Raw genomic sequence first — 26,635 nt, forward strand, 5'->3', positions numbered from 1 at the left:
AAGGAGTCCAGCCGCAAAGCTAATATCCAACTTGGTATTCAACAACCAGATCAAGGAACCAACCAGCTTCCGATACAAAGAAGCATTCACCAACTCTACATCATCATGAGTTGAAAGCTTCATGTTATTATCCATCTGAGTACAGATAGGCTTACATTCTTACATGTCAAAGGTTGTAAGCAGCTCCTACATATATGGCTTCCAGGATATGAAAATTCCCCTCTGATCTTGCCAAATCTCTGGCCCAAGAAAAAAATGTAGCAGACCCATATCAGTCATCTTAAACTCCAACTGTGGCGAATCCTTAGTCCTCTGGATGTGATCAAAATTAGGTCCCTGTAAACATAAGATCATCCACACAAAGCACTATGACTGTTGAGAGTCTATGCTCACGAGGAATGTATAGATTCGAGTCTGCAGCAGCAGCTGATATGTGGAATCCCTTGTGCTGAAAGAAGCCATCAATCTTTTCATTCTAGGCCCAAGAACTTGCATCAAACCATACAAAGCTTTCTTCAACTTGTACACCATACCTTTTGACCAAGACTGCTCGAAACTAGGAGGTTGCTCAACATAGACCTTCTCTTCGAGATCACCATTCAGAAAGGCAGATCTCACATCCATCTAATACACTACTACCGTTTCTTTCTAGCAAGAGCAAGAGTAGTCCTAATAGCCACCATTCTTCCTGTAGGAGGTTGCTCGAAGCTAGGAGGTTGCTCGAAGCTAGGAGGTTGCTCAACATAGACCTTCTCTTCGAGATCACCATTCAGAAAGGCAGATCTCACATCCATCTAATACACTAGCTACCGTTTCTTTCTAGCAAGAGCAAGAGTAGTCCTAATAGCCACCATTCGACCTGTAGGTACAAAGGTATCATCATAATCAACTCCAGGATGTTGTGCATAACCCTTGGCTACAAGTCTAGCCTTATGCTCATCCAAAGAGCCATCACTCAAATATAGACCCACGTCACCCCAATACCCTTCTGTTTTGCCAGACGAGCTACGTATTCCCAAAAGCCATTCCTCTCTATAACTTTAATCTCTTGTTCCATGGCTTTCTTCCGAACTTCCTGATTGAGAGCCTCTCCTACATCAATAGGCTCTTGGTCTTGTAAGACACAAGTCATCACTCCATAATTGATGTAACAATTGATCCCTGCTCTCAAAGTATATGGGAAGATCTAAGGCCATCCTACACCTCCAACTCCTAAGGGATACCCTCAATGTCTGAACCCCGCACTATCTAACGAGCATAAATAGGAGGAAGTTGGTAAGGCTTATCCTCCCCTATCTCACCATCATTTGGTACATGATGCACATCCTCAGCATCATCCGCAAAGATCTCAGCAGTTGGTTCCTCTGGTTCCTCTAAAGGGTCAATATCCGGCTCCTGAAAAGCTGGGATAGGCTCTGTCAGAATCTGACGTTGAGCACGGGTGGGTACTAGTAACCAACTGTCGTCAACATCTCTGTGCTTCAAAGGATCCTCTGCCTGAACAAGCTGTGTGAGGGAACCCCTTTGAAACACTACTCTCATCAAAAATGACATCTCTACTGACTACGATCCCACTCGCAGGTTCATACAACCTACATCCTGTTGGGAGTTGTACCCCACGAAGATCTGTTTCTTGGCTTCCATAATGGTCTACAATATATGTTCTTTGCTATGCTTGACCTAAGATAACATCTGAGATTATCCAGCCTTTCTGTAACACATAGAACTCATGACCAAGATTTAGTCCATTTACAAATAAATGCAATTGAAAAACACCTTGCGCTTCGCTTGGTTCCCCTATATAACTTTGAAAAGTTACTTTAGTGTTCTTTAGCATTAGTTGCCCTAGCTTTTCTTTTTCTTTTTTTAAGTTAAAACAGAGGAATATATTTAAAAAAAAGGGTGAGCTTACAAGTCCCCATGAGGAAGGTCCCTAGCTTTTCTTTTTTTTCCAAAAAAAGGCTGGTATATTAGAGAAGAGGAGGAATCCAAATACATATGCCCACGTGTCCACCATGCAGTGGACAAGTGGCTGGAGAGCATGTGCCAACACTTGTCATCACATGCCACTTGACTCTATTGGTTGTCTGTCATTTCCACTCGAGTGAGGCTCTACCCTGCATGCACTCTTTTCTCTCGTTCGACTCTGCGCCTGGGGGAGGCTTGATGAAGCTCAACTCTTCGCCCTTTCTGCTTCCACATCTCTAAGAGATCTGTTCTGCTTTATTCATTGTGCTGCCGCTTCGATGGATGGGAGGCATCCAATGAGCGTCTCCTTTGATGGCGATCTCCCCGGTGAGCCTGGTACCTCTGGTTCTTCTGCAGTGAATTGCTGGTGGGGTGCTGAGATGTCCGCAGAGCTGGACTGCTTCTCCTCCTCCTTCCTAGTGGCGATCGGTCTCCTCTCTCTTCTTCCCCTCGCAAAGGGTCTGCCTATCCGGAGGGTCCTTCTTGCTGACCATTCTGAGCGCCGGATGAGGCTTGCTAGGGAGCATCTTCTTGTTCTTAATCTTATTCAATCCATGTGCAGGAGCCCTTAAGGGGGTCGAAGGGGGATCTCCCTCTTTCCAGTTGGTTCGCCAGCACGGCAAGAGGCGGGCAGACATCCTCTCTCAGGTACCACCAAGTTCAGGGTATCTTTGAACTGACTCTTTTCCTTTCCTTGCAGGTGCAACGAAGGGATGTGGGGCTTTACCAGGTTGTCCGAGTTCCTCACTTTTGCGGGCTCTCTCAAAGGGTCATCGTATGTGTGATTCCTTCTTCTTTCTTGATCCACGAGACCCCATCTGGAGGAGGGACAGTCCGACTGGAGGAGAAAGAGCCGGTCTTGCAGGTCACTTGCCGAGGCTTATCCCTCGTTGTCTCTGTCTTCTTGTCGCTGTCTTTTGCCTCTGTCTTCTTGCCTCTGTCTTCTTGCAGGGAACTGGTTGGCAATTAGATTGAACTTTGATATCATGCTGTATCAGATGTCGATTGTGTCCTACTGTGGGTGTTTGCATTGAATATTCTGTTGCTGCATGTTGGACGTCTTTACAGACTACAGATTAATTCAATTAGTGCTCTGTCTTTGGTCATGACTACACTGATTTTTTCTCTGATTGAGTCCAGTTTGAACTTGGTAAAGTCTGAGGCTTTCTTGTTGTATTTGATTTCTAGCTTTTCCTCAGAGCTGATTAGAGAAGGCACTCTTTTAGACCAGTATCTGCTACATGTTGAGCTTAGACTAACTGTAAGAGGAGGTCCTTTGATTTCTGGATTGTTGAACGTTGCTGCTATTCTCAGCATCCATGCATGCCATAGATATTCGCTTCTAATGACGTTCCAAAGAGTATCTAAACATCCTAAGGCTTCTCCCAGTAAAATCTGTTTCCAGGTTAAAGCTTTGCCCCATTTAGATACTATGTTTTGAAGTAGATTAAAAGATTGAGAGATGTGCTGGCACTGTAGGAAAATGTGTATATCATCTTCTGGGAGTCCACATCTTGCACATTGATTAGATGTCACATTGAATTTAGCTGCCTTGGCCTGGGTCCATAGGGCTCTATAAGCAATGAGCCATGCTAAGCATGACTTCTTGGGGTCAGTGTGGGGGTTCCAGAGGTTCTTGAGGATATTGTACCATTTTTTCCGGTCCCACTGAGTGTTCCATCTACGGTTGAGGGGTAGGTGGATGGGTGGAGCTTTAGTCATCTTTGGGATGGGGAGAAGAGGTTTATTGCCTGTCCATTGGTAAGCACAAATGTTGAAGGCAGAGGGGTTGTTTAGCTTCCAGGTCTCCTGCTGATCCCATTTCGAGGTTCTGCTTTGTACAAGGTCCAGCTCAGGGGTCCTGCAGTCAAATTTGGCCACCAGCTCAGCTCTTGAGAGCCAGGTTCCGAGATGTTGGTCCCTGAGATCTGCCCAGGTTACAATACCTCTCTTGTGAAGGTTAAGCGCTATTTGGGCTTCCTCTGGCTGGAGGGGGGGGAAAGGGAGATTGGACCACCAACAGGAGTCCCAGGCCAGCGCGCCTTTTGAGATGCGGGGGTTTGGGGCTGGGTTTAGGTGCAATTTGATGTTATTCCAAGCTTTCCATATTGAGGACACTAATTGACTGCCTTTGGGAGAGATGGGGAACTTGGAAACAACTATGGTTGAGAGGGGAAGGTTGTTCCATTTATTGAAACCCGTGATGACAAACCTGGGGGTGTCCTTGAGGAGAAGTTGAGCCGAGTCTTTAGAGGGGTTAGCACATGCTCTTATGATCCACTTAGCTGCCATTCTATTGGCAGTGATCGTGATATCCTGAATACCTAGTCCTCCCTTTGCTTTAGGGGTGGTGCAGATGTCCCACTTGACTTTGGGTATGCTCTTGTTCCAAGGGTCGCCGCCCCAGAGAAAGTTCCTGCACAGCTTGGTAAAGTTGATAAGGTCAGAGTCTGGTGGCCTCCAGCAGCTAATAAAGTAGATGGTATAGGGCAGAATGAAGTGGTTGAGAACCATGATCCTCCCTGCCAAAGTGAGCTGTCTTCTTTTCCATCTCAAGAGCTTGTTGTCTATTTTTTCCATAATCCACTGCCATCTTTGTCTTAGAGTGACCTTAAAGCCCATAGGTATTCCTAGGAGCCTGAAGATCTCACCGTCCTGGATAAGATTGCAGCCTGCTTCCTTGAGCCAGTCAGCAGGTGGTGGTTCTATGAGTGTTTTGATGCCTGTTTTATAATGGTTGATTGAGGAACCTGAACTCATGCAATAGATTTGTAAGCATTCCCAGAGAGCCTTTATGCTTCCTTCTTCATTGGCTATCAAGCAATTGGTGTCATCAGCAAACATCTGTGTGCACATCTGGTCACCATTAGGGAGCTTTATTCCAGCTATCTCTCCTTTTTCATCTTGTCCTTGATGAGCCAGTTGAGGCCGTCTGAGGCTATGGCATATAAGAGGGGGGCTAACGGGCAGCCTTGTCTGATGCTCTTTTGAAGCGGTTAGGGGGCAAAGAGCTCTCCATTGTAGATTATCTTGGCTTTGGCATTACCGAAGAGGGTTTTGACCATGTGGGTGAAATGGGGTCCCAAGCCCATATCCCTTAAAGATTGGAGGATGAAGTCCTAGTGGATTCTGTCATATGCTTTTTCAAAGTCGATCTTTATGAAGAGAAAATCCTGGTTAGTTTTCTCTGCATATTCAAAGCCTTCCCAAAGTGCTATGATGGCGTCTAGGATGTATCTGCCCTTGATGAATCCTTTCTGTTCCTTATTTATCTAGCTATTCAAGTGCTCGGACAGACGGTGGGCAAGGACTTTGGCGATGATCTTGTACACACTGTTAAGCATGGTAAGAGGTCTCCAGTTTCCTACTTCCTCCTTGGGGCCTTTTTTGCGAATAAGCTTGATAAGGCCTTGGTTAGATTGGGTAGGCAATGCTCCGTATTTGATCGCTTCTTGCCACACTTGGAGGATGGGGTCTACTAAAACCTCGCTGAAGGTTTGGTAGAATTTAGCAGCCAAGCCATCTTCCCCTGGGCTTTTATTAGGTTTGAGAGATAATATTACCTCTTTTATTTCTTCGTGGGAGATGTCCCGCTCCAGAACTTTTGCTAGATTAGGAGGGACAGTGGCTTCCCTTACATCTTTGATGATCTGCATGGCCTTCAGCTTGCTTTGAGAGGGGGGTCCTACTTCAAGGAAGATATCCCTGTAGTATTCAGTTAGGAGCTGCTTGTTCTCCTCGTGGTTGCTAGCCTTCATTCCATTCTTGAAGCAGAGCAGGGGGAGGTGTTCTTGTCTTTGTTTCACTTTTAGCATCTTGAACATTTCTTTGCTCGGTCTATCAGCTTTACCTGCCCACCAATCTCTGGTGAAGAGCTTGGCTTGCTCGAGGGCTATTTCCTCCTCTCTTTTGATTTGAGCTCTTAGCTGGTTAATGTTTCCAGGGTTGGTAGAAGACTCCTGCATCCGAAGCTGAGTTTGAAGTTTTCTGAGCCTGCTGGTCCTGTGGGCTGTGACCTCCTTCCTTACTTGCTTTAGAAGGTTTTGAGTGGATTTGATGGCGAGGTTCCAAGCTTTAGCCGGAGGGGAGGTTGTGAGAGAAGAAAGATTTCCAGATTTGACCTATCTCTTCCTTAACCATAGGTAGTTTAAAAAGGGCTGGATCAGTGTGGAACCAACCAGCCTTGTGTCTGGTGTCTTGATTATCCATGGTGGTGATGATGGGATAGTGATCAGAGATGCAGGTCGTAGTGTCAACTAGACATTCACATCTGTTGTGTTTTGCTTGCTAGCATAGGCTCTGTCCAGCGTGGCTTTCCTGGTAAGCTCCCCTATTGAATAATTCTGCCACGAGAATATTCCTTCCTGGCCTAGGTCTTGAAGGTTGAGTTTGCATTTGACTTTCTCCCAAGCAAGCTTTTCTCTTCCAAATAGGGCCTGACCCTTGGCTTGGAACCTGTCCTGTAGGGATTCTACCATGTTGAAGTCTCCCAGGATGAGGGTGGGGGCCTGCAGGTTGAGGAGAGAGTTCCAGGTATCAGTCCTTTGCTTTTGGGGTCCGTGGGCATAGATCCCAACAAGAGTGAAGTTGTTTAGGTACACTGCTATCCATTGGTTATTGTGTCCTATGTGGAATCCCTTCAGCTCAGAGTTGAGGTCGAGGTGTATGCCCACAGCCCAAACCTCCACTTCCTTGTGAATGCAGGGTGTGAATCCAGAAGTGGTCAGGAGAAATAGTGTTGAGCCTTCTGTTCAACTCTTCTCCTGTAGTCTTGATCTCCACTAGAATAATGATGTCCAAGAGGCCTTTGGTTTTAAGCCACTGTCTGACAAGTTGAGCTTTCTTCAAGTCAGTTAGGCCTTTAACATTGAAGCTAGTTATTTTCATTATCTTTTATTGGGGGGTTTGCTTGCTCCTCCCTTGGTGGCTAACTGGGGAGTGGCACCGAGTTGAGCTCTCCCTCTCTTGAGCTCTTTACTTATCTCCATATCATTGGGTATAACAGGCTGTAGAACTGCTCTGTTCTCCTTTGCTGGGCTGGAAACGGTACCCATTTCTGCATCGTCAAGGTTATCCACCTCCTTCTCTAGTCTCTGCTTGTTTAATGGAGTACTTTCAACGCAGTCCTGTTCCTCTTCAATAGCCCCTGGTTCTGGAATGGCAGCCAGGATTGAGTACCTGTTAGGCTTTATTATAGGCGCAGAGGTTTTAGGTTTGAAAGTTGGCTTGCGTCTGTTGCCAAAAGTAGACTCGGGCTCTTTGAAATTAGATGGCGGATTGGTTGAGCAGGGTGGGGACTGAACCAAGGGCTGAGGGGGGGGGAGCTTTGTTAGCTAGGTGAGGAAGAATGATTTGAGGGTTCTTGATAGGACAGTTTCTGATGAGATGACCCTGTTTCCCACAGTGGAAACAGGAGTTAGGTAGGTGCTTGTAGAGAATAGGTTGGGTGAGAGAGAACTCCCCACAACCAATGGAGATCTCTTCCGGGAGGGGGAGAGACAAGTCGAGCTCAACGAGGACTTGGGGGTGCCATGCAGGATTGTAGTCAGTAAAAGCTTTGGTGCCTAAAACTTGTCCTATGGGTGCTAGAATGGCTTTGATCCACGGGGTAAGGTGAATGGGTAAGTTAGGGAGCTCTACCCACACTGGGTACACTGAAGATTTTGGGCCATCCGGGTTGAAGTCTTTGGTCCACCTCATAAAGCAGAATAGGAGGTGCCTGAACATCCATTGCCCCGAGCTGATGACTTTCATAGCCATGCTGGCCTCTTTGAACATAAATATGTAGTACCCTTTGGCCAAGGCTTGCGTGAGCGTGACCTCGACCCCTATAGATGACCAGCTGTCTCGGATCCAGGCTTTCATTGCTTCCTTAGACGGTCGCGGGCCAAAGAGCAGGCCGACCAGACATCTTTCAGAGTACTCTTCTACTTTGTTCCTGACCTGCTCAATAGGCAGGCTTACTTGAACAGACAGTGGCTGGGGGTTACCTTTTTCAGCTGTGGTGTTAGTTTCTTCCTGTTGGCTGCCATTAGAGTTTTGACTGGCTTCCTTTGGGGGGATGGGGGCTTCTTTGGGCTGAACACCGCTTTTTGAGGATAGAAGCTGCTCTTTAGCTTCCTTGAGTTCTTGCATGAGACGGGAGTTTTCTTCCATTACTCAGTCTATTAAAGCGTCGTCTCCCCAAGGTTTGTCTGGGAGTTGGTTCCACGGGTTTGTTCTAGGACCTTGCAGAGATGAAGAGGGAGAAGCACCGGTAAAGTGACTGCTGAGCATTTGAATGGGTTTTGCAGGTGATGGGAGCTGGGGACGCGAACAAGGGACGGGCTCCTCCTCTCAGTGCCCATGCACTTGGGAGGGCATCCGCCCGCAGAGAAGGAAAGACGTCGATGCAGCTTGAAGGGCGGGAAGCAGGAAGCGGGAAGCTACAGGATACTAACCAAATACCAGGTCCCTAGCTTTTCCAACGTTTCATAGCTTATGGAGTTTAAATCAGCACCCTTGTCAATTAATGCAATTCCCAACACACATCGTGAACCTAAATTCACATTTATGCATGGTCTCTTGAATGCATTGACTTCGTTTTTCGTGTTTGTTTGTCCAGCAATGTGTGCGTTCGCTTTGTTGTTGAATGCTTGCTTTGCTTTCAATTTTTGCACATTTTCCTTCGGTTTTCTTGTGTTTCAGTTTCAACATCAGGGACTACTCGTATCGTTTGCAATGGTGGTATAAGATCATAGCCCTCTTAGAATCCATCTTTCCCCTCTAAGTCTTTGGCGGCACTGCTTCTACAGGAGACCGGTAAAGGATATTCATTGCAGTAGCAACCGCCTCCTCCCAAAGCTTACGCGGATATGCCAGTATTGGCAACTCTCTCTTAATACCCTATTTAGCACAGAATTTTGCCATATCTCCAGAGGTGAACTCTCCATCTTTGTCAGCTCTAACTGACTCTTTCTGTACCACGGTCAACCATTCTTTGATGTCGAGAAAAGCTTCATTCTTTAGCTTTAGAAAGAATACCCAAGTCAACCTACTAAAATCATTCACAATGAGCATGAGAAACCTATTGCATGGCTCCAGACAAATCTATTTGTACTAGCTCCAACGACTAGCTAGCCCTCCTAGACACCTTTTTCGGGAAAGGCTCTTGATGCTATTTCTCCTCGATACAAGAGCTACATTCGCTCTTATTCACCCCAACATTCGGTAGGTCCATCACCATTTTCTGATGCAGATATTGAAAGTTAAGGTGACCGAAACCAGCATACCAGAAGTCACTAATGGTTGAAAAAGAAAGATAATGAGCTAGAACACTCGATTCCTAAAGCTTGAACACACCATGCTTGTCATCACCCTCACAGAACAATTTCCTCGATAGTCTATCCCGTACCCAAAAGTGATCCTCATAGAATTCGACCTGAAGACCGAGCTTGCAAAGATCCCTCACAGGTAGCAGATGAAATCCGAAATCGGGAACATAGACTATCTTGGAAGTGAAAGTCCCTCCTTCACCATTAAGAATAAGACATAGATCACCGATGCCATGGATCAAAACTATGGAATTGTCGCCAATGTAAACCTTGCCTGACAAAGACCTAAGGTGTTAATTAACTGATTATTATGGGGAGCCCTCCTACTATGATGAGGCTATGTTAAGAGATAACAAGCTTAATTGGAAGCAAGTGATGCAATCGAAAATGAAGTCTTTGCATAAGAATTCTAATTGTTGGGACTTGGTTTCTTTGCCAAAAGGAAAGAATGTTTTACCTTGTAAGTGAGTTTATAAGAAGTTGAAGCTCACACCTAATGATGGGCATCCTAAGTATAAGGCTAGATTGGTCACCAAAGGGTTTTTGAAATAGAAAGGTTTTGACTTTGATGAGAGTTTTTCTCCTGCGAGCGACGGCGGCGGTCAAGATGACCACACTTCAATGTGTTTTTACCTTGGTTTCCAAAGAGGATATAAAGCTTGTCCAAATGGATGTCAAGATAGCATTCTTACATGGTTATCTTCATAAGGATATTTGCATGTAGCAACCAGAGGGTTTTGTTATAAAAGGCAAAGAAAACATGGTGTGTAAACTCAAAAAAAGCCTATATGGTCTGAAGCAAGCACCAAGGGAATGGTATCACAAGATTGATGCATTCATGAAGTCTCAAGGTTATCAAAGGAGTAAAGTAGATCATTGCCTCTATACAAAGAAAGCTACAGATGGTAGTCTTTTGATTTTGATACTCTATGTTGATGGTAGCTTATAGCTGGGGAAAATACCTATGAGGTGGATGCATTGAAATCAAAGTTGTGCACATGAGAACTCTTATATGAAGGATTTGGGAGATAAAGACCTTCCTTCGTTTGCAGACGTGCTTGAAAGCACAAGTATCCACTCCCCAGCAGGAGAAGCTATAAGGACCACGTCACAAGACGAATCATCTCTCGAGGAGATCTAGGTACACACGCTCTAGGCCAAGCAATAGCACCTGTTTCTATAGCCTCTAACTTCTCCTTGCCAACGGATTTGCTTGGGCAATCCCTCTGAATATGGCCTGGCATGCCACAATTGTAGCAAGTCTTCGAAGCCCGCTACTGCTGCTGTTGCTATTGGGCTTTACCTTTGCCCTTCTTTTGTTGATTCTGATTCTTACGAAACTGTCCAATCAAAGCTTATGAACCCCCTCTATCACCAGAGATATTCCAAAATCTATCCTTCTGATCCAACACCATTAGGACTAAGATCAGTCACCCGTCCCCGAAGTGATCAAAGAAGACTGAAAACCAACATAATTGTTAGGTAAATGAGTCAAAAAAGTAATGGCCATGTCTTCGGATGAAATCTGCTTCCCTATTGCAACACATCTTGTTGCATAGCCTAAAGTTTGTTGATGTGGTCCTTCATGAAAGCTGATTGTGAGGGTTTGAGCGTTCTGATCTGGACCTCAATCAACATCCGCTTCATGGGTGACATCCAATTATACGACGACGCCGGACAGGGCCACATGTCCCAAGCTCCTGTCCTATTCTTTGTGCTCTCAATAATCGATAGAGTAAAATTCAAGGAAATACAGGACAGAATCCTTGCATTCAATTTGTCCAATTGGTGTCCCTCCTTCTGGATCTAAGCTTTTGGCAACAATGTGGACTTCTTGCCCTCTTGTAATGAAGGTCAATCATATGGCATTGTCACCATGAGTAACAGGTCATGAGTCTCCAACATAGACTCCATCAAGACATTCCATATTCCATAGTTACTCTGACCTTCAAGTTGTCGATCTGACGGGAACTAAGGAATCTTCCTTTCCATCCACTCCTGCAAGAGAGTCTAATTGAAATCATCGTCGTCATCATCTTCAACTTCGTTGTCTCTAGATTGCTTCTCCTCGTCTCAGACATGATTGCTCCAAGTGCGAATACCAAGGGTGTAAATGAGATAACACCAAGTAAGCCCAAGTTTCACACAATTGCAAAAGCGCACTAGCCATTTATCTCGTTGAAATACCTCCAAAACGCAGCCAATAGAGAGCCCAAATGATGCTGATAGAAAGCCATCACCAAACACACCCTTCTTGCACAAGAAGGGCCTTCTTTTTGGCACTGCTGTCCAAGGAAGAAAAACACAGCCAAAACGTCGTCGTATAGGACAGCCAAAACGCTACCCTTCAAGGCTGAAATATGTGATGATGATCTCCTCCGGGCTCAAAACGCAAATGTCACCCCCCCCTGCTGGCTGAAACAAACGCAGGTCTATTGCAGCCCACTTTTGCTGCACCTTTTGGTACCAAAAACCTACTTTTTGCTGAAAAAACTAAGGCTTGATCGGTACCCTATGTACCCATCACCAGCAATTTGTGGAAGATGTCAATGACACACATTGTCCAAAAAAAACATTGAAAATGGATTGGGAACCCAAAAACACCATTGTTTTGAGCCTCTCTTTGCTAAAAAAACGCCAGTGTGTTGATGCAGATACTTTGCATTTGGTAGGCCACATGATCACCAAAGACTTTGCAGATATCGTGTCTAGATAGGCATTGGAAGATGATCAAGACAAGGGCACGAGAAAGAGAGTGATAATGTAGAAAAAAGTGCTCAAGCACTAACTCAAGAAATGACGATACAAAAGTGGAGGCCTCTAAGAAACGCACTGACTAAACTCACCGGAATGACAAATGACCTAGCCTATTTATAGAATAGAATGTGAAAGGTCAAGCATGTAGGCCAATAAATTGGTCACTACCAAAAATACTCATCACCTCTAAAAAATAGAGGGACTAGTGGAAAAAATCCTAGATTAACCCACACTAACTAGAAAAGGGTGGCCAACCCACAACCAAGGGCCTGAGACATCTGGACATGCCTCATATGCTAACGAGTATTAGTTGTGTACAATCTAGGGATTACTTACTTCATGGTGCTTGTCCAAACTCTAATCTTCTAAGTATGTTTAATACTATTCTAACATGATTAAGAAACTTGAGAACTTGAGAGAGAGATGTGAGAAAACGGTGTGCTTGCATTGCTAGGCCTCTCTTAAATAGAGACTGAAAACTTACAAAAGTAAGGTCGTGTCCAATAATAGGATCGTGCCCTTTCATAAATAGCTAGTTCCTTTTACAAGAGTGGTAACTATTCAAAGAGACGTATCCTTTCGAAGATGACCCAAGAGATAGGGTGCATCCCTTCGCAAGTATCTCTTTGTACAATTGAATAAATAGTAAATACGTAGATGAATCCAAGAACATGCCCAAATTCACTTTGTATAATAGTGCAAGTGATAAACTCATGGTAAACATCCACAAGACTATATAGCCATCAGTTCCATCATACATATTATGGACTAGATACCATGACATCCCCACAATCATTAACATACCTTCATAAGGTCAAAAGAAACTTGAACTTACAAATTAGATGATGAGGGAAAGAAAGTGAAAGAGCATAACAATTATCAAGGAGAAGGAGACTCAAACAAATCATGATGGCATGATTGAGACTCATTGTACTTGACCAAAAACACTTTAAGACAAAAAAAAACATCAACTAATACCCATAATAAGATAGATTAGTCACATTTGTGACAGTGATGTCATCCAAGATGAGTTCTTGGGTGGAAGCAATAAGAGTGCCTAATGCATGTGTCGAAGGGTGGGACACCCTATCATGCATGATGCAACATGTTGCCCAAGAGTAAAGTAATGAAGGACTCTCCTAGAAGTTTACAACGTAAGAGCACTTGAGAGCGCTTCATGAGCCGTCACCGCTCCCATAAGGGTTTCTCATGTTGTGGTTTCTCCACTCGTCTCACCATGCACTTGTGCATGATTGTAGGAAACTTTCATTGTACTAACTCTTAACTCAGTGGCCTTCAACTCTTATGCTCATCTCATCGAGCAAGAGCGACACACTTAAGTAGCTCAACTCCAAAGCTTGAGTACACACCTATTATCGATAACCCATAGCCATCCCCTCACTTGAGGCCATGTTAGTCACCACTTCTCTTTTCCCTAGCTGCACGATGCTTCCATGCCATGAGCAATAGTTGTTGCCACCTCCCCCCTCTTTACCCTCACCTCTTTTGCCTTCACTTTCATGTAGAAATATACTCTTGTCTTCATCATATTCCCAATGCATCTCTGTGTTGTACACTTATTCTCTCCTTTATTTTGTAGTGCACAAGATCCTGATCTTTCCTTCTCTAGAATACCAAGATTGCCAAAAATTTGATCAATGGTTAGGTCAATGGTGCTCCACAACTTTTCTTGGTAGACCCAACACCATGACGGAGGACCACAATGTAAACATATTATTCTTTTTTCAAAGAAATCCTCCTCCAACTCATCTCATCTTTATGCTTGTCCCCCCAAATTGATCGAGATCATTGTCTTTTTGAAGAAATGCAACCTAGGTTTGCATAAAGCTACAAGTGGAAGTCAACACATAATAGCGTGGTGCACCAATAACATGAAAGTGTACAATATAACTATTCAATACTTTGCACAAAAGGAATACCAAAAGCCAAAACAACCATCAAAGGTTTTCTCTTTATTATGAACAAGTTGGGTAGTACAAGGCTGTAACACTCACGTAAAATTAGAGTCCATGACACCACTATGATGAAACATATTTTCATAGCCTTTCAACCTTGAAACCTTTGAAACCACTCAATGCTAAAAAGCTCAATGACACATTTTATAACCCCTCCTTTTCAATCCATGCTCTTTTGTGTGCATTTGTTGGGCGTGAAACTCTTGGAGAAAAGTTAACTCCTCAAAATCTTCCAAACGAAATAGGCTATATGAGAAATAATTATCTTATTGGTAAGCTTCAAGTATGAGTAGGGAAAATGCCCTTAAAGAAGGCATCTAATGGCTATGAGCTACGTGCTGCTTTTCATAACTCCAAGTGATAAGCAAGAGAGAGCCTCTAAAAGGGCATTCCACTCCTACATGGCTTTGAGTCTAATCGTATCGGCATTCCCACTCATCACGAGTGGACTACGTGGAGATATTGCAAAGTGTCGACGTAAGTTTATAGTACATAATCAGATGCTTGGATTGGAGACTAGTTCAAGTCCTGACAAGATGGAGAATTCTAAGAAAGCCCTGCAACAGTTCCATGGGAAGCTGAGGTGTTGCCTTCAAATTGAAAACATCTAGATTGATTTCCTCATGATAAAACTTCCACCAAATGGCCACCATGAAAGTATAGCTTTGAACTAGGCAAATTAAGGTTGGCATCTTCTATAATATGACAGCATAGCCAAGTTTCAAAACCAACACTAATTGGTGCTTGGAAGTGTGCAAGCCGGTTTAATTTTAAATCATTGATAAGTAGTACTCTTGTTCACATGCTAACAAATATGCATCTCTTCAGAACAACATTCTACGCGTTGACATGTGAGCATCTCCTTACAACAATGGGTTGGGGTGAGTGGAGGCACAATCTCATTCGATTAAAGAGGCTACCTGAATTTTGAGTTCTGCTGGAGCTGCCCTTACTAAATGCTAGTTAACGTATCACCTTGCCAGGAAATGGAACGCAACTAGCCACACACACGAACATCGGCGCTAGGAATCTTCCCAACAATGCAGTGGATCAATGCACTGTTGAAACATCATCCCCATTAGCCACCCCTGAATTGGATAGATGAGCATTTTAGAGTGTACAAACCTCCACCTCACCCAATCCATTACAGCCGAGAGTAGCCTCCCCGTAACGATCCTCTTACCCTTCATAGTTGTGGGTCACAAGAAAAGAAGACTATGCCATAAATCAGGTTCCATTAATCTCAGAATTCATCCCAACGGGCACGGAATGTTGACAGGAAAGGGAGCAAAGTATTGAACAGTTAGATGAGACTAGACTGGCTGGTGCAGTAGCAGGAATGTACGCATTGAAAAGAAGGCAAAAACAGTTCCTTGATAGTCGCATCATAACTAAAGAGTTTAAATTGGGCGATTTAGTATTGGTTTTCACCCTCAAGGAGTTCCAGGCTAAATTCATTATGTGATTTCAGGACTGTCATCCAGTGGTGCTGTTAAACTTTCAATGCTCAATGGCGAAGAAATGCCCAACTGGATAAGTGGATGCCGAATTAAGAAGTACAACATTCCGCTACGCAAGCTGAGCTTGATAGATTGCACATGGCCAAATGGCAACAAGAAAAACAAAAGTTAGTGGCTAAAATGGCTCAGGAAGAAGCCAAAGAAAGAGCGTGCAAACACAGAATGCGAGGTAGAAACCTGAAATCCAAGGGAGATAAGATATCGGCTCATCTTATCACTCCAAGCACGAGGTGCTTGCTTTAAACCATATAATGCTTTCTTTAATCTGCATACATGAGTGGGATATCTTGGGTGTACATATCCTTCTGGCTGTGCCATATAAACTTCTTCTTGTAGATCACCATTTAGAAATGCATTTTTCACATCCATTTGATGTATTTCCCAACCATTTGTTACAGCCATAGTGAATAGAAAGCCTGATTTCTGCCATTATCATCATGGCTAGTAGATGCATCATGAAAGGAGTCACTGAGTTTGATTTCCTCAACAAGCAAGAGTGAAACCAACTCATCAAAGTCTGGTAAACCTGTACTCTGAACCGAGATGGATGTATCAAAAGACTTATACTCCTTGCCATGACCACACAAGGTAATGTCTACCAGATCATCATCAGGCATGGGGGCATTGATTGTTGCCAATGCATCTGCATACTTCTTTATCTCTTTTACATAATCATGGATGCTCCTTCCTTTCCGTTTCACATTATGAATCTGTTGTCGCTCGCAATTGAGACTTGCGAGCACTAGTGTCTGTATCAAACAGCTTTACCAATGTATCCCATGCATCCTTGGGATTCTCAGCATCATGTATATGTATGAGTATAGCATCCGAGATACATACAGACAGATAATGCAAAACTTTGTATGCTGACCATTGCTTATGGGCTATAACCTGTTGCTGTGTAGGTTGTCGGGGTAGTTCACCGGCTCTGGCTCCACACCTGTTAATAAGGTTCCAAAAACCTTTTCCCTTCAGAAAACTTTTAATCATGTACTTCCATGCCTGGAAGTTCTTCCTATCCAATTTTTCACCCACAATTTGTACTGGGTTATCTGACATATTTGCTCAATGCAAATGCACCTTCCGTACATGTCCAAATCTATAAACGAGCCTTCCTTAGCTCAACCACACTCTAATAATTATTCCAGATACTCCAAAGCACACAATGAACTTCACTTTTGATGTAGAAAATCAAACTGGTTGCATCCAAATTGAACTGACATGCGCAGTCCAAGGTACCCTATTTTGGCACGCTTTCCAAGGCTCCAAATTGCAATGTAGTGGTTCAATCAAGTGTGGATAACTTGCATTGACACCTAAACAAGCTCAATGTTGCATATCAACATCAACCAAGATGCGTACATACCAATTTTGTCAAACCCCCTTCTCTGTTTTGAGAAAAATAAAAAAAACCAGTAAAAACCAGTAGTAAAATGGCTCTAATTTCTTCAATACTTGTCCAAATTGAGAGACCAGGCATTCATTAGCTCAGCAATGATGTCCACTAACTCCATGTAAAAGGAATTAGACCAATTGTTTAAGATGAGAGAGTAATTAGTCGATTAATCACACTCTCTTTCACTAAACACAGTAGACAGCCTGTTTAATCAGCTCATTTCCAGCTCCATAATTCATAATTGCTCCAACCAATCATGTAGCTTCCTTCTCAAGTGTATATACCACACAATTGCTAAGATAATTTTGGAAGTTATCAAACACAACAGTTGATTTGAGTCCTCCACTTAGCAAAAATATGAGAAAATGCTCTGTTTCTGCTGTATGATTTGCGCCGCCTACTCGTGAGGGGATTTGGAAGGATTGTAGTAGTAATTGAAAGCATATATAGATGCCTAACACTCCAAGGCATGTGTACAACCCATCAATTGATTGATTTTTGCCAAAAAACTAGCTCTAATTTCATCCACCAAGTGACTCTTTTTCTCTGTTTTGTGAGAGCTTCAAAAATAGTAATTTTTTAATCACTCAAATGCATCATACTTGCTCCAAATTCACTGTAGGGCTTGCACATGAGTTGCCAATACATTCCCATTTGCCAGATACATGTTTCTTTGCCAGATCTGCATCTATTTTCACAATACATCACCGCTTCCAAGCCCTAATGGAAAGCTTGCAAAAAACCAAAATTTTCTTTTGCTTTGGGCAACCCTAATTTGCCTTGTTTGTGCTTGAATCACCTGCAATCCACTCAAGGGTGTTTAGTAGTCCTTACCCGGTGGGCCAAGCTCTCAGATCTGATAGAAATCGGTGTGCTCCAAGCTTCACAGCATCAATGGCAAGCTTCACAGCTTCTTCTCCCTCTTCTCTCACTCACTCATAAACCCTAAAAATAGCAAGCACCAGGCTCTGATACCATGATGAAAAACAGGTAGAGGGAGAGGAGACACACACATAGGAGCAAACCCTAATGTATATTACAAACCCTAACCATAGAGGGAAGCCATCTCCCTTCTCACACAATGCATAAAGCCCTAATCCATAATACACAAGACACACTATGGGTTGTGTCCACACACAGCTAACCCTAGCTAATGTCCACACACTATGACCAGCTGGACGCGATCATTTATGTCTCACACATGCTGCTACCTAACATGCCAGCACATAGCATAGCTGGCACACGCTGACATCGAGCTTGAATCTCAACAATACTTACTCTCTAATCATCGCATAACCCTCTTACTAACGACACTTAATACACTAATCTATGTTTTGTCATGTTTTGTCAAGTTCCGTTTTGTCAAGTTGAGTAGATCATGAAGCAATGTTATGGTCTATTGAGAGTAGAAAACACTCTCTTTACCCATAAAGGCTTCAAGATCATAACTAAGTAATAGTATGCTTGAACATGATGACTAATATGTTAATTACTCTCTAATCACCCTACAACCCTCTTACTAACAATGCTTAATACACTAATCTACATTTTGTCAAGTTCCTTTTTGTCAAACTGAGTAGATCACGAAGTGAGGTTATGGTCTATTGAGAGTAGAAAGCACTCTCTTTACCCATAAAGGCTTCAAGATCATAACTAAGTCATAGCATGTTTGAGAAGATGATGACCTAATATGATAATTACTCCCTAATCATCTCATAACCCTCTTACTAACCATTTTATTTTTTATGCATATAAGCTATTCTTTTAGTTTTCTTACATAGCACTACTTAAGGAAGGTAGTCATTCCTTCCTAAAGGCTAAGAACATGATAGTAAACTACTTACGGATTTATGCAATTTTGGGTTAATCTTGTTTCTTCTCTTAATCTCCTCTTAATTAAAAAGTGACATATTAATGTTTTGCACGTTTAATTGCTAAGATTTAATGCTTCTTCTCCCAAGTCTTAAGGCAAGATTCCCATCCAAAGTATGCTTAAGCCAAGGGACTTTCTCCCCTCCTCTTTTTTGGAAAAACCATAATCCCTAAACCTCTTGGCTACTTATAAAAATTAATCCTTGTTTGTAGTGCATAATCTTATGATCATGGATTGGGCTCATAGGACCTTTATGTTGTATCACGCATACATTTTTATGGGCTCATGAGAGTTCCAATTTGTATTAATAAGTCGCTTAGGGTTTTTTGGCCATATTAGGGTTGGGCAGCCAAATGTAAAAGGGCACCCCCAAATGGCTATAAAAAGACATTCTAGGTTAGAGATGGCACCTTTTTACCTCATTTTGAGAAAGAGAGCTCTAATCATCCATAGTTTTTGTGAGCTCTTTTTCATGCTCTCTCGAATGCCTTACTCTACTCTCATTCTATAAATCATTCTCTAATTCTATGAGATAAATTAATCTCCACTTTTCGCTTGCTATAATTGAGCATAATCAACTCTCTATCATGCTAAACTCTCTCTTGTCTTTGTTAATTTAATGTGTTTGCATTTTGATGTTGTGGGCTAATTGGGTAATCATGTTTTGATTAATGTGTGCTTGAGATTGAGTTTATGTGTGCGCTTGCATTAATCTATTTTGAGTTAATTGCGTGCGATTAGAATCAAGTTCAAATTGACGATGATGAGGAATCAAAAGTCTTTCATAGAAGCCATTATTCAAGGAACTATTGGCAAGGGCTACGACAGAGACTCTGGTTAAGGTTGGTGATCTTAAGGAACCATGTAGCATTGCACTTATAGATCATGGTTCAGAAATAAATCTTATGTCAAAGAGTCTCTACTCCAAAGGAAGGTGACCAATTGTTGATACAGACCATGGGTGGAGGATCCGAGCTACAAACAATTCATCAAGAGGCTTGTATGGTGCTTGTCCAAATATGAAAGTGACTATAGGGGATGTTCGAGATGAGCAAAACTTCTTTGTGCAGGATATGTCTACTTACCCTTTGATTCTTGGACATTGAGTTTGAGATGCAAGTCCGTTTGCTCTTAGTTTGTGTGTATGATTAGGAATGGTTTAACAGAGAGAGAGCATTGAGTAGGTGAGATTGAGAGAGATTTATTGGTCATTGAAGGTGTGTATTAAGTCAATCTCCGATTCGGGATAGCCTCCATGCGCTAATCAGGTTTAATCCTCAGATTGACAATCTATTGGATGGCTACTACTATGCTATGCTATGATGCTCCAACAATGGCGCCATTGCCCGGGGAACAATAATCTAAGTTAGTGATTGTCTTAGTTAAATGCCTTCTCCTAATTTGAGAGCTTTCATTGGTTGCAAAACCGTGAGATAGGATTAGATTAAATTAGTGAGGGCATTGGGTGTGTGATCCCAAGGGCGCCTCTAGGTTAGTTGACATTAAAAACAAAAAAATGAACATATGTTTTGTGTTTTGGTGCTTTAATCAATACTAATCGAACATTAATCCAACCCTTTATTAAGTTCTCTTTATTTGTGTTTTTGCATTTTGCGGGTCGGTGGTGGTGGGCACCACAGCAAGAGGCGTCTTTCATCTCACAGCTGCGTGGGATACCTTGCAACAAGTAGGTCAATTTAGTTTACAATTTGTTTGTTATTTTAGTGTTTGATTAGCATTTAGTTAAGTGTTTGATTAGTGTAATTTTTTGTTTAGGCATTTAGTATTTAATTTGGTATTCTATTTTGTTGCATAATTTAGGCTTTTTTGTTGCATTTAGTTTGACACACACACAGTACATAATACACACCATGTTCTGTTTTTTTCACATACATTGCACACACTCAATTTTTGTAATTTTCTGCATAAGCCTGCACACAAAACTTTTGTAATTTCTACACCCTGCACACGCATACACACTCTCATCTGCACACACAGGAGCACACTTTTGCACACACAGGAGCACACTTTTGCATCCTGCATGGACCTACACACACGCGGCCTATAGAAACGTGCATGCATAGATGCACGCATCCTATACATTCGTTCACGCACACATGCATATTCTAAGGCATCTGCATGCACACACGCACATGCTGCACGCAACCAAAAAGATTTTTTGCATGAAAAGAAAAAGGTGCACACAAATCAAGGGCACATGCACACGCTTTTGTGCACAAAAAGAAAAGACACAAAAATAAGATAAGAAAAGAAGAGAAACCCAAAAAAAAAGAAATAAAATAAAATAAGAAAAGAGGGAGGGGGTGGGAGATCTTTTGAACGAGAAAGAAAGACACATATACATGCACTCACACACAAGCGCTCGCAGCCCTTGAAGGAAGGGGTCTAGAGCCCCCTCCCCCCAAAAAAAAAGAGTTTGGAAAATTTTACATTTTTTGGTGCCAAAATTTAGGAGGTTATCTAACTTTCCGAGAGGAGATAGAAAATACCCATCGTCGAAATTTTGGTCTTGGAGCCATTTTCCCATAGTGAGTTCAGTATGGAAAACTGGTAAATTTTGGGTGATTTTTGACCCCAAAAAATACGCTACTTTTTTTGGCCCAATGTGTTCGAGGGGGCTCAAAATGGGTTTTGGCAAAGTTTGAGCCAACAACCTGAAATTTTTTTGATTTTTTTGGGAAAAAAAAACTAAAAATTTGACCTTATGCACTTGCAATCGGGATGCCATATAGACACTGCCATAGGGTCTAGAGAGTGGTACCCAATCAGTAGGAAATTTGGGTGATATTGCTGAAACCTTTTTCGAATCCCAATTTGATACCCTTTCTAAAACAACTAGCTCAATGTCTATGGACAATCTAGGGCCATCTAATCGGCAGCCCTTAGCCCCAAATAGGACACCCACAAGATCTTTAAACCCATTTGAAGCTGACATCATGGGGTTACCACTCAATGTGAGACTTCAACATGTCTACACGAATGCTCAGGGAGCTGATATCTTTAGGGATCCACAACATCGGTACCTTGTGAAGATCGCCAACTTTTTCTCAGAGCTTGATAGAACACCTTTAGTCAATAACCAGGGTAGCATGTACATAGGTGGAGATGGTGTTCGCTATGAAGTCACCTATCATCTAGAGAATGTAGACAAATTAGGAGGGCTCTCTAAGAGTGAGTTTCCAGACTTATCAAAGCCTTCCGGAGCAAGGGAGTCTAGAGATGATTGGCTCATTGAGCCGGACATGCATGGACCATCCAATGCCCAATCCTCAAAGCCATCCATAGATGATTTACTTTTCATAGATCTAAATTTGGAAAGGGACAAGAAAGGCAAGAGAAAAATGGAGTTCATACGACAGATCTCAGTGACAAAGGTTTTTCAGGATGACCTACTTTAAGAGGTCTATACGGATGCAGTAGAAGGATATTATGCCACAACTAGATTGCCAGAGCTAGATCTTCCTCTAGCACTTGTGGTGGTAGTCAAGAAGCTCGCAGGATACAAGAACCGAATCATTGATAAATGGGCAAATAAATATCAAACCTTAAACTGGAAGGAGTTTTGTGAGCTCAAATGGAGAGGACAACCATTATTTATGGAAGTGTTCTCAACTAATACAGCCAAACCAGGAGAGATAGCCTTTCTAGGAGAAACTTTTGCTCCTCCCCTTACGAGAGTTCACTAGAGAGGGACCCTCAACATCAGAGTGGACTCCAATGCAAGTAGTCCAACTCTAGCACCAAGATATTCTCCTACCCCAATAGTGAGACCACAGCTCACCCCACAACAACATTTTTCTCACTATGACAATCAAAGGTTAGCGGAGCCAATTCAGCCTCCCATAAATGCACCTCCTGCTCAAATGTTAGTCCTATGAACCCAGAAGAAAAAGCCCCTTGCGAGATCTTTACCTCTTGTGCACCATCATAGTCCCGCTTCATGATGGTACCCCAAGAAAATCCTGTGACAACCTATTGTCTTTGAACTCGTTGTGGATTTTTGGCAATGGTTGATCACGTAGAGCCTCTCTGTTCTCCTGACATGATCTATGCAAACAGTCATGAATTGGAGGGCCTTCTTGCCATCTTTACTTCAAACCCTTGCATAAGTCGAACCATCATCCAAAACTTGTCTCCATTCGCATATAGCAACAATGTATGGTTGACCCAAAATCAAGGGATATGAAGAATGATCTTGAACAAAGAAGTTTTGAGCATCACTTACATCCCCAATTATCTCCTTGACATTAGCGCATGCACTGTAAAGTGAACCTGGTTGTGTGTGTTAGCAGCTTGAATCCTCCACCCATGGTCCAAATCAATCGGCCACTTTCCTTTTTGGTACAAGGTCTTTGACATGAGGTTGATTTCAGAGCAATGATCTACAAGAGCTAAAATCGGTTCTTCAAAATCACCAATTTTGACCACCGTTTCTGTCGTGCCCAATGTGACCTAGAATAGTGACTTCTAGGAACTTCTACAATATCATATTCTTCATGAAAATGAACATGTTTTACCTCTGATGACAAAGCACTTGTCACCATCTTTTCTATTGTGCTCCACTGGAATTTGTGAAGCACTAGGTAACCTGCGAAGGATCCTAGAGGGTGCTGACCATATGGTGCTCGTCGTGTTGTCGATGATCTCTTCATGAAATTCCCGCTTTGCAATGCCCAAAATGTCTCCCAAAGTCATCTCTACTTTGCTATTGAGGATGCGCTCTTCAAACTCCTTTAAATCTATTGCTAGCTCAATGTCAGATCTCAACTTATATGATGGACTTCGTGGCTTACCTTGTTTCTTGTCCTTTGGTGCATCTTCCATTTGCACTTCGGGTGCGGGAGCTGATTTGTCCAAACGTTCTCCATCATGTCTGGATTGAGCGCGCATAAATCTTTTTGATGACTCTGGAGCTTGCTCATCTCTCTTGCACTTATCTTCAACTATTGCCGCATTGGCTTGACGCAATCTACAGAGAGTGAATCAACTGGATCCATCCATCCAGTGGTTTCTCGAATAGAATCACTTGCTTGACGAAGTTTGTTGGAAGTTACCTTTCCTGCTTTTGCTGTCCGCAATGCACGTGGCCAGAAAGTTCGTGATGCTTCCACCTCTTCTTCATTTTTGTCATTATAGACTTACATACCATAAGTGGAAGTTGTGGTAGTCACCTCTTCAACTATCTTCTTAAAACCTCCTCATCCAAAATTTGTGCAAATAGGTTGACCTATTTCTGTGAGATGAATTTTTCTATCTTTCCAAAAAACCACATTCTTTGTAAAAGCATCATTGAAATCATCACAATCTTTGCGTTTATGAGATGAGCTATCACACCAAATGCACCTCTCCAGTCATTTTTTGGAGGTCTTTGTGTTGAAGTTGAAGCAGGACTTTCAACTCTAACAGCTTTTAAATTCAAATTGAGCTCTTGAATACCTCTGAGCAGGTCTTCTATGGTTGAATCATCCATGGAAGGCGTTTTTTTCTTTGGATCCATGTTGGGAGGCATTTTTGACTTTGGAGTTTCTGCGACCTTCTCAGCACCATCTTCAGATTCTTCATAGGAGTCCTCCACAATCGACTTGTCTATCCTCTTTTGGCACTTCACAAGCAAGTTGATTGCTGCTAGAACTGCATCCCAATCATTGGTAAGACCAAGATCTCTGACAGGATCTTCAAGTAGTGGAACCAAGCTCTTTTGAAGACAAGAATCAGCAGCCTATACAAACAACTCAACTTTCTCATTTGTGAGAGATCGTTGTTCACCTGTTGAAAGTTGATCAAACTTCTTCTCAAATACTCGAAGAAGCTCCCTTAATGATAGCCCTTTGTTATTTTTGTTGAACCCATTTGACAAAGGTTTGCTTTGTGACCCTTTGTGAATCTTCAAGAAAATATTCCGTCTTCAACACCACCTTGAATTTGTGCCAATCACGAGCATGTAGAGCTTGAAGCTCTTTAATTCTCCCTCAAAGTTGTGGTGTCGCATTGAGATGGAATACTCCAATTGCTTCAAGATCAGCAACTCCATTGTCCTCCATGGCTTCTTCATAGGCTTGACAATATTTGGAGATGTCGCGCGACCATCAAAACGGCCCAACTTTTCAATCACACCTGATGAGCCTTTCAGATGCGTTCTTCTAGGTTGATCCTTTGTTGCATCACTTGTTGTTTTGCTATTGAAAAAAAAATCAACATTTGCTGCATCATTTGTTTGCATCGGATTTTCTTGAGTGTTCTCCATGCTTTTTCTCTCACCCAGCTCCAAGTTTCACGTCGGGTTCACCAAAGATGACGGGGATAATAGGGTTCAAGAGGAGGAACCAGATAGTGGCCGGGCCTCTTACTGTTAGAGATAAGAGATGGAAGAGAAAGGTGGAAGACAAGAGATTTGATATTGAGATTGTAGAATGTCTTGATTGGAAGATGGTTTACAAGCTTTGAGAGAAATTGATGAGCCTAAGCATGCTCAAGCATGTGACATGCTCTAGGAACACCCAAAATACCTCTTTTCTCTATGTAGCTCAATGATGGCATACACTAGAGGTGAGGAAACCAAGGATTTGCTTGTAGACGACCCAAAAACCTCCTTTTGATCTTAATTTTCTGATTTGGTTTGCTTCTTGGTCAAGGTTCACCCTTCTTCAATCCTTCTTCAACTTGTCTCCACTTTTGCATTGGTCGTTGGCCTCCTTTTATCCTTTGAATGGCCTTCACTTGATGCTTGAATGATGATCTCTTTGATGTCCTTGTTTTTTTTTTTGGGCGAGACTTGGTTCCTAGGGTAAACGCCCCGTTTGGGATGCAACAACGTAGTCAGTTTTGCCAAATTCTCACTCCTCTTATGAGTTTTTGGCCATCCATATGAAAATCCTCCTATCAGGTACCTTTTTGCCAGTGACCTCTTTTTCTTGCAATTTCTGTCCTTTCTGACTGTAGACACTTTGCAACGCGACACTGTTCCACGGACATTCTTACATGCTCACTCCCTTGTGGAGAATTAACTTCTCAAGGAGGAGACTTTGTTGTAAGAACCATGCCATGAGCAAACATTAAAGCTTGATCTATGGGTCTGAAAAAGGGATTATGTTGTGCATCATGCAAGCTTTGTACTAAATTTCTTAAGGCATGAGTTCCTTGTGTTGAAGCTTCTTCCTTATTTACTTGATGCCAACTATGCTCATTATGTGGAATGAAAGACATGATTCCTTCACAAAATTCACTACCTTTTTATGAGAATGCTTGGATCGTAGCTTAATTAAAAGTGCTAATTTCAATTAAGCAACACCTACAAAGCTCTGACACCAATGAAACCAAGTTTACTACAAGCTTCTTTATGGCAAATAACAAATATTTACACAAGCTCTTTTAGTAATGATTTCCTTTTAATTTCATCCCTTAGTAGTGATAGCATGTGATAGGAATAACATAGTAGCTAATGCATTCATTTAACTAGTTGCACACATGACAATTATCCTATGCATTCATTTAGCTACTCACACACACAACAACTAGCTCATGCATTCATTTAGCTACTCACATACACACAAACAAGTAGCATATGTAAAACAAGCATGCAAAACAAGAACTTAACACAATCGCACAAGATTGAGGGTCGGATTTCTTAAGGCCGACCCCCCTCAAAAGGCTTTGTATTAATCTTTTGGTCTTGAACTCTTTACATAAAGAGAGAAGCTTAAATTAATACATCTCTTGGAACGTGGAGGCTAGGATCTCCCTGACCCATGAGCTTTTGGGCTTGCTTAGGACCTTTTTCTACATTGTCCTCTTCTCAAAGCCTCAATGGCTAT

At 42.4% G+C, this 26,635-nt stretch overlaps 1 pseudogene; it reads right to left on the reverse strand.

Moving 5' to 3' along the window:
* Positions 1-8,853: 8,853 nt before the first annotated feature.
* LOC147641559 (uncharacterized) lies at positions 8,854-25,068 on the reverse strand (annotated as a pseudogene).
* Between the last annotated feature and the right edge of the window lie 1,567 nt (positions 25,069-26,635).

This window comes from Cibotium barometz, chromosome 1, assembly GCF_041138505.1.
Source record: "Cibotium barometz isolate CiBa-2024 chromosome 1, ASM4113850v1, whole genome shotgun sequence".
Classification (NCBI taxonomy): domain Eukaryota; kingdom Viridiplantae; phylum Streptophyta; class Polypodiopsida; order Cyatheales; family Cibotiaceae; genus Cibotium; species Cibotium barometz.